Source organism: Doryrhamphus excisus, linkage group LG23 (genome assembly GCF_037039965.1).
Source record: "Doryrhamphus excisus strain RoL-2023G ecotype Guam linkage group LG23, RoL_Dexc_Guam_v1.1, whole genome shotgun sequence".
Taxonomy (NCBI): Eukaryota; Metazoa; Chordata; class Actinopteri; order Syngnathiformes; family Syngnathidae; genus Doryrhamphus; species Doryrhamphus excisus.
In genome coordinates, this window is record NC_136379.1 from 1,274,321 (window position 1) to 1,287,056 (window position 12,736).

At 38.8% G+C, this 12,736-nt stretch overlaps 1 protein-coding gene across 3 annotated transcripts in view; it reads left to right on the forward strand.

The window, feature by feature from the left end:
- The window catches only part of enox2 (ecto-NOX disulfide-thiol exchanger 2), a 220,225-nt gene that overhangs the window by 21,949 nt on the left and 185,540 nt on the right, over positions 1–12,736 (forward strand). The window contains exon 1 of one of the 3 annotated variants that reach the window (XM_058076578.2): positions 2,054–2,213. The exons of the other annotated variants lie outside the window; for them this stretch is intronic. The gene's annotated coding sequence lies outside the window, so the exon portion shown is untranslated. Of the gene's footprint in view, positions 1–2,053; positions 2,214–12,736 lie in introns of those variants that run through there. 3 annotated transcript variants of the gene reach the window in all.

Below are 12,736 nucleotides of genomic sequence, written 5' to 3' on the forward strand. Positions count from 1 at the left end.
TGCATGGTGCCATTCCACTCCAGACTACCTGGGAGATCGGGAAGGGTGGCTAATCTAATGAGGGAACGATGCGGACAGCAGCAGATATTGCATGTGTGCAGCCGGGCTGATATCCAACGCTCTCTCACATGCGCCGTTCCAAGGGATATAACATGTTTTCTCTGGTCCACACCAACTTACACTTTGGAGGTAATCTCCACTTTTGTGTTCTGTGGGGGGTTTATTTTTTTTTTCCATCAAAGCTCCACACTTTCAAAACTATCTGCTCCATACATACGGTATGTGTGGGGGGACATGCTGTCACTCAGTTGGTTAGCCGCGTATCCTTGCACAGTGTGGATAAACAGGAATGTGTTCTGTTTACCAAGTCAGACGCTTTCATGAATTAACTTATTTTTCTCTGTAGGAAGTAAGAAATAAGGGAACTAATATGTTTCAGCATCAAACTGTGTCCATCCTGAAACAGTGAAGGCTGCAAAGGGAAGCCTGGTCCACACATGGTATTTTTAAAACCGCATATGCAATTACCCACCAAACTATTTGGAAAATAGCACCGGGTTGTCCCGCTGCCTCGTACAAACAAAATGCTGAGAGCGATCTGAGTAAGTCAGCGATTCCTTCATTCTTAATAACGTCGCCAGATTCAGAGCAAAAGTGCAAATATTTCAACTGTGGCTGACATGCGCATGGTTGATAGTTGGTTTTGTCCTGCAGATAGAGGTTTGTATGCTGGAATCAGTTCCACAGAGATCTGTGGTTTGACATGCCCAGGTGTGTTGCTGTCACAGCATTGCATGCAACACAAATATTGCAGTAGACCTGGTCTAGAATATTAAAAACAAAAATATTAACAGCTCTATTCAGTCACACGGCATATTGAATTGAAAGATTAGTATGTGTTGCATCAAATGAAAGCAACCTCTTGTGCATACACTTAAACTGGCATGAATGTGCATTTTGAGGGCATTAATTCCTCATGAGGCTGAGTAAAAATAATATTGAGCTATCAAAACATGTCAAATACCATTTAAAATCTGGGGTGAAAGAGTTAGTTATGGTGTAATTAGATGTAAATTGCCTTAAACAGTTCATGACAGTGTGGCGTACACATGATAATCCCCTGGTAATGACAATTCACTTGATATCATTTGCTTCAAAATAGCTTAGCCACCAGAAAATCCATCATATTGCACGTTTGAATCATTTTCATATCCTACGTCACATTCTCAATCATCTAACTGTTGTGTTGGTAGCTCTGTAAATTTTACTGTGCTTGGACTTCGATACAATAAGACCTTTAAGACTACTTTTAGCACTAGTTTGAAGTGTTTTGGTAACATGCAGTAATTTAAAAGTGCTGTAAACCAGTGTTTCCCAACCTTCACTGAGGCAAGGCACATATTTTCGTACTTTTCAATGACTTATTTATTGAATTCTGCAGTCTTTCTCGCCTTCTTTAGCAAATTCCCTGCACCTGCAACTTTCTTTGGCCCCGTGGTGGGTTATTCAGTGAAATAATGCACTTTATGTGTCTGAAGACATGAAAGAAACTGCTACCTGGATGCTGCTTTCACTTTTAATAATAGTTTTTGTTTGCTTGTTTCACTGTAAATAGATAAAAATGTACAATAACCCACAGATTAGATAGTCTTGTCTAATTGAGATGGATCTGTGGTTTTTAATTTTATTGTATTTTATTGTTTTTTTCATTTTTAGCAAGTAATCTATGCTATTTTTTTACCATATAAATAAAGCCTTTTATTTGAAAAAATAAAAAAAATAATTGTATTTTTAAATTAGAAAATACTTTTCGCACGTATTTTGGTAAAACACTATAACCTTTTTGTTGTTGATGGAGCTGTATAAATGGAGACACAGAATGAAGAAAAACTTTATTTCTTTTTCTGCGTCTTTTGCTGATTTTTGTACCTATACACGACCAGACGTTTTATTTTATGTAGCTTTTGAGTCGCGTCGTTTCTCCGTGCTTTTATTTTGACAGGGAGCAACGTCAAAACAGACGCACGTGCTGCCCTCGTCGCTTGCCGTACTCACTTCCGCCATTGTTGTTGACAGTTTGACTGCATGCTAACTGCAAGCGTCCCGTTTGATGCCCGTACAGCACGAGCCCACGCGCGTAATTAAAGGGAAGGACACCCCAGCCGGGAATGGCGGCTTCCGGAGTGTCGCCACGGAGCAGATAGCACCGACAGGTACTTCTCATACTTTTATCGTCTTTCATGTCAAATGCTGCTAAACGCATCAGAGCAGTTAGCTTCCTCTCGAAGTACGCTTTCTCCACTATGTGGAGTTTACAAAACACAACCATGACTTCGTAACTTTTGCATTAAAACGCTTTATTTGAGGTGCACTTTTTGTTTACTGCTACAGAGTCTGTAGTAGTAAACTGTGAGACTTCATTGTCAAGACACCCGGCGAGGTGGTGGTTCCACAATATAATGATCCCATAAAAATAAATGAAAAGCTAAGTATTTAATACGTATTATAATAGTGTTATGTTGATTCATTTACTTTATGCATTTTAAACCGTACATTGAAAACATGGGTTTGCAGGAAGACGAGGGACTTGACGAGCTGCTGACGTTAGGGGCCGTCCACAAAGTGCATGCATCGTGGTGCACGGGGATGATAATGCAGGTTTTAGCCTCATGAGACTCAGAAAATAAACACAAGTAATAAATATCTTGTTTGAAAACAGTACTCTGCTGTATAGGTGTAGTTATTTAAATTATATTTGTTTTTAGTTATCTGTTTCTAAAATCTACATAACAAGGGACACATTTATCTGTTGAAAACATGCGTTTCAGTATAAATTAATGCAATATGCATTCGCAATATGTTGTGATTTCAAATTGTACCACTGGCTTTCAATTTAATTATTTATATTTTGTCCACCATTTAAAGTATAAACACAATTCCCGACCTTTTTATTGTGCTTCTGTATGTAAAAACATTTTTTGTGTGTTTTTTTTTTTCTTGTAGCCTTTTTTTTTTCCCAATGAGGAAAAAAAATTGTTATGTAAACATAATAAAGTCATAATTGCGGGACGAAAATGTACATGAAGGAATGCAAAATGGAGCAAACCGCCTGATTTAATGAGAACAAAGTCAAATTATTGAGCAAAAGAAGTTAAATTCTTGCAAGGAAAAAAGTAGCAATTTTCTGAGGATAAACTTGTAATGTTGTGGAGAAAAATAATAATTTAAACAGCGGAGTTGAAATATGAAAGCTATACATTTATTCTTTGAAGTCGTAATATGAGAAACAAATAAAACAAAGCAACATTGTAATTTTTGGAAAATTAGGTTGGACAAAAAATCCAGATGAAAAGAAAATTTACAGAAAAAGATTAAATATTTTGAAAAAAAACAGGAAAAAGAGCAAAAAGCAAATTTGATACCAATAATACCCTTTTTGATGCAATTTTTTCTTGAAACATATACAACTTTTTAACATATCTATATGTTTTGCTTTACAAAATATCAAAGTGCCCCTTGCATTCTTTCTTTTTTTTTGTATCTGACCGTGGCTTGGACATCCTTGAATTCTAAAAATATATTTCTTGTTCCCACAGTCAGACATTATTTCTCAGCCACAATCAAATGTGTGGACAAAGTCTTCATTAGTTAATGTTTTTCATAGTTTAGTCCATCTATTCATTTTCTATGCCACATATCCTCAGTACTGTTGTGGGGGTATGCTGGAGCCTATCCCAGCTGTCTTTGAACGAGAGGTGGGGTACACCCTGGACTGGTGGCCAGCCAATCACAGGGCACATATAGACAAACAACCATTCACACTCACATTCATACCTATGGACAATTCGGAGTCACCAATCAACTAATGCAACTCCACACACATGTAGTCATTTTCTACTATACGGTAAAGATGGTGGCATTTAGCTCGATGTTTGACAGGTTGCACATAGTAAAGCTTTTCCGCGTCCTTGTTAGTTGCTTTCCGAAAAGGACACCTGCCAGTCGGCTGCATTGTGAGCTCCAACGGGAATTGTGTCCGCACGCGTCTGCTTGAATGAAAAGTGAAAAACGCTTGCCAAATGAGGACTCATTCAATGAGTAGGATTAACATTTACCAACAGCTGGGCCTCTGGTCAGTATTTAGGGTTATTAATATGCCGTTATGACGACATGCCCGTTTGAGCACCGTCATCTGAGAGACGCCATCTATCACTGACTTGAAGAGAGGACCAATAATGACTCTGTAATCCCTTAGAATCTGGAACCTCCTGGGAAATTACCATGTCAGTAATGATGGCTCGTATTTTTAGTCTTCCATGCCTGTGTCTCATGACTCGGACGCCTGCGTATGCACCACTTCATCAACTGACTTCACGAGCGTGTCCGAGTTGGGAGACGAGTACTCTATTAACCTTGTGTTGGGGCGTATTCAGTAGCACTGCACACAATATGAGGAACATACTGTAGTACATGTGCTTGATTTGTTGGAGTATATAAATATCTCGTTTTATGTGTGTGTGTGTAGCATTTGTACATGTCAGCGGGTTCTGCTTCATTAATGTGCGTGATTGATCCAACCAAATATGCACGTCATTGACCTTCAGTATCCATGTTGGTGTTCTTGACCTGCTGCTCTATGAAGGCTTTGTGCTTTTGTAAGTAAAGGTGCAGGACTGTGAAGCGTGTGGATTTTATATGCACAAGCATTTTGTTTGTTTTTTAGGCTGGCCTTCTGTACGGTCCTTATAGGGCGAAATGTTAGACATTCTGTTGGATGGGAATATCCATATGCCACTGTTGCACTAGCTGACATCTTATTTTTTAAATAACGGTGCATTTCTAGGCTTCAATTCTGACAGTTCAGAGAAATTCAGGGGTTATCCAAGGTGATCTGTCTGCTTGGAACATAACCAAGCATCCATAACTTCACTTACTTAGAAAGTCCAAGACTGTCCTAAATTGTGAATATGCAGAATGTATTTTCCCCACTATAATTCATACATTCATTCATTTTCTTCCGCATATCCTCACGAGGGTCGCGGGGGTGCTGGAGCCAGCCAATCACAGGGCAAATATAGACAATAGACAAACAACCATTCACACTCACATTCATACCTATGGACAATTTGGTAATGGTAATGGTTTTATTTCATTTGAACATGCATCAGATTACAATTGAGTGCATCCCATAATCAGTTCCCAGTTCCACATGTCCAAAAGGAGTGGGCAGAAGCAAAGCTTATTAAATCCTACCCCTCCATCTGGTACTTTTACAATCACTAACTGTTACATTTGTTCACTTCCTGCTTTCCAAATACAGTTTTTTTTTTTTTTTAATAATGCACCTCGTACCGAAGTACTGGGTGATATGAGCATCCAATGCCATAATGGGTACCATAGTGCGTGTCAATATAGTGATATATATAGCACATCATGACTGGTTCAAGACTCTTCATCCTTGTATTTAGCAAACATCAACTGCTTGTATTGTTTCTTGAATTGGCTCATCGTTGTGCATTGTTTGATTTCCTTACTCAATCCATTCCATAGTTTGATTCCACATACTGAAATGCTATGGCTAGCATAACGTAGTCCTAGCATAGAAGTGTTTCAAATGTACTTCTTCCCTGAGATCATATTTCTCCTCTCTTGTAGAGAAGTATTGGATGACATTTTTAGCTCATTGCTTATTTTTAGCCTTATGCATTATTTTAGCTGTTTGAAGATGAACTATATCAGCAAGTTGAAGTATTTGTGATTTTAGAAATAAGGAGTTAGTATGTTCTCTGTAGGAGTGGCCAATTAACCTAGCATGTTTTTGGAATGTGGGAGGAAACCGGAGTACCCGGAGAAAACCCACGCATGCACGGGGAGAACATGCAAACATCACACAGAGATGGCTGAGAGTGGAATTGAACTCGGGTCGCCTAGCTGTGAGGCATGTGTGCTAACCACTTCTCCGCCGTGCAGCCCAACATGAATGGCATTACGAAGGGACAATTTTTCCCACTCCAAGAATCTTGTAGAGACCGCGTGAAAGTATATCAGTCAGTCTCCTAAAAGAGCTACGAGGGAAGGTGTCGTCCCCTCGAGGGTCACGACACACAGGCTACAGTGATTAGCGGCTATAGCAAAATAAAAAATACTGCAAATACTTTGCGTAAACAGAGGAAACTGTGTTGGCTATTATTATTTGGGCCTGATCTGATGTCAATTTCAGCCGGTCGACATTTCGTGACATGCAAAATAAATAAATAAGACGATAAAATAAATAATATTTCCAAAGTATAACACCTCATTGTGCACCATTCATTTCCATTCTGTAGTATTCAGCAGTAGAACATAGGTAAGTTTCAGCAGTTCTCAATAAAAAAAAAGGATAAAAAACTTTTTTGTGAAGATTTCAAGCACTTTGACACAAATGTAGCCATATATATTGAGACAAAATATGTCAACAACTATTCCACTAAACAACACAAATACTAACACCATGAATATTTACAATGTTCACATTTGCAACTGAACTGTGTGTGTGTGTGGACATGTTCAATTTCCCTTCAGTGCGTAACCTCCTTCATGCAACACCTTGATGCCTTTTCACTTCCTGGTTCCTGTGCAGTGTGTATTTCAATGGGAGAGGCCGAGTTCTTATAAAATGCACTTCTGCCATTTTGTGGTTGTTGTTTTTTTCAGCCTAAAACTGCATCAAACATGCTATCTTCCATTGTGGAGTTGCATCATCACCTCTCTGTGCCTCTCGTAAAAGACATGTAAATACGTCTTTGGGAGAGCGCAGTTGGATTGGAAAATAATGTATAAATACGTCTTTGGTAGCAAATAAGTGAAATGGATACTTCTTATTTTTTAATATGCACATTGGTTCATCCCAGGTTCGAATCTCCACTAGTAAGCATCATTGGTATTCATCAGGAAGGGCATCCGGAATATAAAGTGCTCAAGCCCCAATCAGTATGCGGATCAAAAAGATCCGCTGATGAAAGAAACAAACAAAAAATTGGTAAAAAAATAACTTTTGCCTCATATGTCACGCTTGAGACTGATCCTATTCCGCAATACCAGTTGGGCACCGAACGATCACTTATTTATATTCCATGGATACATTTTCGCCTGGACACTATTCAGGCTATGATGCAGCGTTTTGCAGCATCTGAACAGTTTGTAAAAGAGGTTAACGTTGCCAACGATACGTCAAAAGTGACAACAATATTTGGACAGTTAATGAGCGTCTCAGGCTGGTTGAAGTCAGACTGATAAAGTAAGCTTGCCATCCGCCACGACTTTGGTGTCTGTTCCAAATTCCTGCATCCTCTCTGTAGTGTGCTTTTCTGCTTCAATCTGTCTGACAAAACTTTCCTGCCAGAGGCGCTTTTTTTTTAGTGTTTGCTAAACTTAGCATGTTGGCTCAGAACCACGTCAAAAACATTCGCCTTGTTTTCCCACATCGAAATTGTTTCCGCCCACCTGTGCCTGTTTGAGAAGAGGTGACATGTCTTCATTGTGGGATGGTTTACTACAGAGCCTTGCTTGATTTTTTTTTTTTTTTCGGGTGCTCATGGATAAGAAAAGGCAGTTGCAATGAGGGTAGAGTCCAAATGAGCTATAAAAAATACAACAGTGGAGCAGTTGAAATCCCAAATGGCTCTTTCAGAGACAAAGGGCTTTGTTTTATCCATTCTTGTCAGTCTGCATGTCATCATATTTGCTACATTTTCCATAACAGAGGAGTAGAATATTTATGGACCACCTACAAGGAAAAGTGAATTTGAACACTGCTCACAGTCTCCGGAAAAGTACGACTTGTGAGGTTGGGGCGAAACAACAGATTTTTCAGTGTGTCCCCACACAGAACACACTCGGTGAGGTACAGGAAGTTTAACCTCCCCACAATATGCATAGTCAGGCATCTATGAAATTGAGTGCAGCACACAGGCGTTGGCTAGTGGGTGTCACGGATAGAAGGAGTGTCACAAGAGTTCTCGTTCAGAAAAGAAACTGGGATAATGAGAAATTGTGCAATAAATGAAAATGAACTTGATAATTTTGCTGGACTCCGGATATTGTCGTCATGTGCATCGGTGTCTGTTTTCATCGTCTCCTGTCCCAGATAGGAAGAGGGTTTTCCACTCCGTGCATTGATTTCAGCACCTTGGAGCGTTTCTTCCATGGAACAACGGCATGAACGGCATTGATACAGTCTCTTTGTCTTGGTGGGTGGAGGCGGGGCCGCTAGCATAAGAGTGTAGTGTCATGAGCAGCCATGCAAGGTAACATGCTAGAAATTAAATCTTTTTTCATTGCACTTTTCGGTCGCAACTAATGATTATTTTGATGACTGATTAATCAGTTAATTTATTTTTTCTGATTCATCGATGAATTTTTTTTTTTTGCCGTCTGCTCTCATGGATGTCTAAGAAAATAAAAAATAAAAACAAATTCACATTTGAGTGGTAGATGCAGATATTCACATATTTAAATAAAAAAAACAATCCATGACTAAAATAGTTGTGGGTTAATTGGGAAATAAATTAATCATCAATGTATTGATTAATTGTTGCAGCTTTACTTAAAAGTAATGTTAAACTCTGGTTTGTCTTTTTAAAATAAAAAAAAATCACATTTCAGTGACAGAGGTAGATATTCACATATTTAAATAAAAAAACAATCCATGACTAAAATAGTCATGGGTTAATTGGAAAATCAATTAATCATCAATGTATTGATTAATTGTTGCAGCATTACTTATAAGTAATGTTAAACTCTGGTTTGTCTTTTTAAAATAAAAAAAAATCACACTTGAGTGACAGAGGCAGATATTCACATATTTAAATAAAACAATCCATGACTAAAATAGTTATGGGTTAATTGGGAAATCAATTAATCATCAATGTATTGATGAATTGTTGCAGCTTTACTTAAAAGTAATGTGAAACTGGTTTGTCTTTTTATGGTGGACCCAGTCTTGTGTATCGTGTGTCTCGTGACACCCCTAATGGATATTAATGGCGCTAATGAGAAGCCGTAGCTTGAAAACACACTTGGCAGAGGGTACAACTATTAATCCTGAACTTTAGGCAATAAGGAACTTACAGAATAGATGGTACAGTACCTGGAATGCCGGGCTACTTAGCAATTTAGCTATTTATCATCCATGATTTTGTTTTGTTTCCTGTGGACTTGGCTGTGTTGTCTTTAAAATGGCATATGAATGCTGTAAATTAGCTTTTAGCTCAGCAGATTAGCGGCATTTAGGATGGAAGTTGCTGCGACAGACGGTCTTCCCAGAGTTGAGGATCTGTAGAAGAGTCACCCAGTCAATATCATATCCAGCAAAGAGATGCAGGATGGTCTAAACCACAAGAAAAAGCCCCTTGAGACAAACTAAAGCCGCAGAGGTGGAAGGGTTTATCGATATTGTGACTTTTATTAACGCCGGCCCCCCTTTCCTCCGTTTCAAAGACAGATTCAATGGGTCCGACTGAAAGACTGCAGCATCAATGCCCTGTGGTTATTCATTTGGACGAGCGTGGTGTTCGGCTTCACTACCAATCTTTGCACCTTATCCCAGTGGAATCTAATCGTATGTGATGGCTCCTAAAGGTGTGAAGTAAATTAATTTCATAGCCCAGTAATTTAGTGAACGGCATTCACATTGACAAGGAGTTGGGGGAAGGGGTCCGCACTGTACGTTGATGGTACTCTTGCACAGCAGAAAAAGTATTCATCGTCCATCTTAGGTTTGACGTAAAGACTCCACTCTCATCACTTAACAGTTTTAGCTGACTTGGATTTTTCTAATGGCAGTTCTATATTGCTACGGTGAACTTGAATAGAACTGAAACACCCCAAAGGGTCCTCTTTTTGGATTTAATCGTGAATGAGATGAAGAAGAGGTTACAAAGTCTCCCCCGAACTAAGCGAGACGGGCTTTAAAAGACATGATGACCATTCTAACCTGTATGGTCCACACACTGACCCCATAAGGGTCGTACAGATTCGTTAGCGTTTTTAGGAAAAATGGAAACGTCCCTTACAATTTTGATAAACCGTCTCTTCCTTGTAGTACTTCTCAACTGGGTCACCATTCCACAGCAACCAAGCCCCCCCAGCAAGACTCAAACCGATGCCTCTCTCCCTTTCAAGTGCGATCAAATCTGCAGCAGGTAGCCAGATGTTTTCCCACTCTCTGAATTTCTTAATGGGATTTTGTGTCGTTGAAGCCACCAAACAATCGCACTTTACGGATGACTGCAAACACCATCTCATCTCTTCTCCCTCCCTGCTAGATCTATCCTTGGCGCTGTCACTGGTGTGACTTTTTGATGAAAGATAGTTTCTGATTTGCTGCCAAGGCTTTTGAAAAGACTCCAAGCTCTAAAACCAGGATGGCTGGAGCAAGCGAGACATCTGGATAAATGTGCGAAAGGATTTGACTGCTTTTCCTCCCTCCGAGGAAATGCTGGAATCAGATGAAGCACTGTAAAAAAAAAAAAAATAAATAAAAAAACAGAATCTTTAATCCACATGCCAGGGCAAAAAATTCTTCTTATGGTTTTATTATTTAGTACACAAATATTAGAATATTAACCGCATACGAAAAAGATTTGGGTTGACTCCATGTATTCATTTCACGAATTAGACCTTGGCTGTCTTTGAAGGCTGTGGAGTGTTTGGTGATTATGGAGATTAAAGTGTTGCTGCAGTCTCTAAAAACAATGTCTTCTTCATTAGATGTCTTCGGGGTGACGTGTTTGGCATGTACAAGTAGCTCAGCATTAAATATGTGGTTACCGCAGAGGCAATTTGTCCATCTTTCTGTACCGATTCTGTTCTTCAGGGTCATAGGGACGCTGGAGCCTATCCCGTGTGAGAAAGGCTCTGAACAGATACTGTATTATCTCATTCGCTACCAAACCCGACTGCTCGCTCCCGAAGATGTATATATGCGTCTTTTACGTTTTTTTTTGTGCAAGAGGCACAAGAGTTGGTGCAGTTTTAAGTTGCTAAAAAGGTCACAAGGCGGCCTGCATCCTTCCCATTGAAATACTTGCTCTACCGCAACCAGGAAGTAAAAAGGCATCTTGCCGTGTTTCGTAAAAGAGGTTATGCATTGAAGGACAATTGCAAACATAAATAGTTGAAATTGTTAATAGTTTATGTTGTTATATTGAAACGGTGAAGGAAAATACATTTCTGGGGATCACAATAGATGAAAATATAAGCTGGAAACCTCATATTACAAATATACAACATAAGGTGGCCGGAAATATTTCAATATTGAACAAAGCAAAATTTGTTCTCAATCAGAAATCACTCCACACTCTTTATTGCTCTCTGGTTCTACCATATCTTACTTATTGTGTGGAAATATGGGATAATAACTATAAAAGCAATCTTCACTCGCTAAATGTACTGCAAAAAAGGCCAGTAAGGATAATTCATAATGCCGCCTACAGAGAACATACTAACTCCTTATTTCTAAAATCACAAATACTTCAACTTGCTGATATAGTTCATCTTCAAACAGCTAAAATAATGCATTATATAATAATATATAATAATGCTATATTAGGAAAGCAGGAAGTGAACAAATGTAACATTTAGTGATTGTAAAAGTACCAGATGGAGGGGTAGGATTTAATAAGCTTTGCTTCTTCCTACTCCTTTTGGACATGAGGAACTGGGAACTGATTATGTGATGCATTCAATTGTAATCTGATGCATGTTCAAATGAAATAAAACCATTACCATTACCATTACCATATTTGGAATAAAATTGTGATTTTCATGGAGAACAACCTTTTTTTTTTTACGTTGTGGCATCGTTGTTTAGACATTTTGGCTATATATATAAATAATGGAAAAAGCTTACGTTTTTTTTTTCTGGTGAAATATGAGTCTAATCTTTCCTTTTGGTATGCACCATGTCCATTTAGCCAAAATCATCAAAAATGGTTGGTACAGATATAATATTGCCATAAAAATGAGATAGTGTGTTGGTTTTTCTGCCAATAATATCATTGTGCGAGCATGACATCATCAGACTGCCTCAGTATGCCCACGGCCTGGTAAGAAAACCAAAATTGAGCATCTCTAGTGTAAACCCTGGATAGATCACCAGTTAATCACTGTGGCAAGGCGCCTTCAGTATACTGGTCTGGTAATCCCATAGCATGTTTAAGCATGGCTACCCCATTATTTTTAGTTCCACGGTGGAACCTTGGATATACTCATTATCCTTAGTTTCCAGTCGAGAGCATGTAGGGTTTCCCCTAAGATTTTCTGAAGCTGTGGTGGTGGGCTGCATATGACATATTATATTATATTATAGAATTTTTCGCACACAGCAAATTTATGCAGTGCATGAAATAAAACACAAACTGTAAATTAAATAAACACCTAATTTTTACTCTGTACCATTTTGCAATACCAAAGGCAACAGCAGGCGGTAACAACATATAACGGTTAACACGGTCCAGCCAATTACATGATTTATTTTTACTTATGCAGCCAATCAATGCATTACATAGTATATGCTGCAGTTTTCCACATTAGCGTGTAATTATTGGGGCAGGGTTAGGGTTATTATTGGCAAAAACATGCTAGGTTAATTGGCCACCCCAAATTGTCCATAGGTATGAATGTGAGTGTGAATGGTTGTTTGTCTATATGTGCCCTGTGATTGGCTGGCCACTAGTCCAGGGTGTACCCCGCCTCT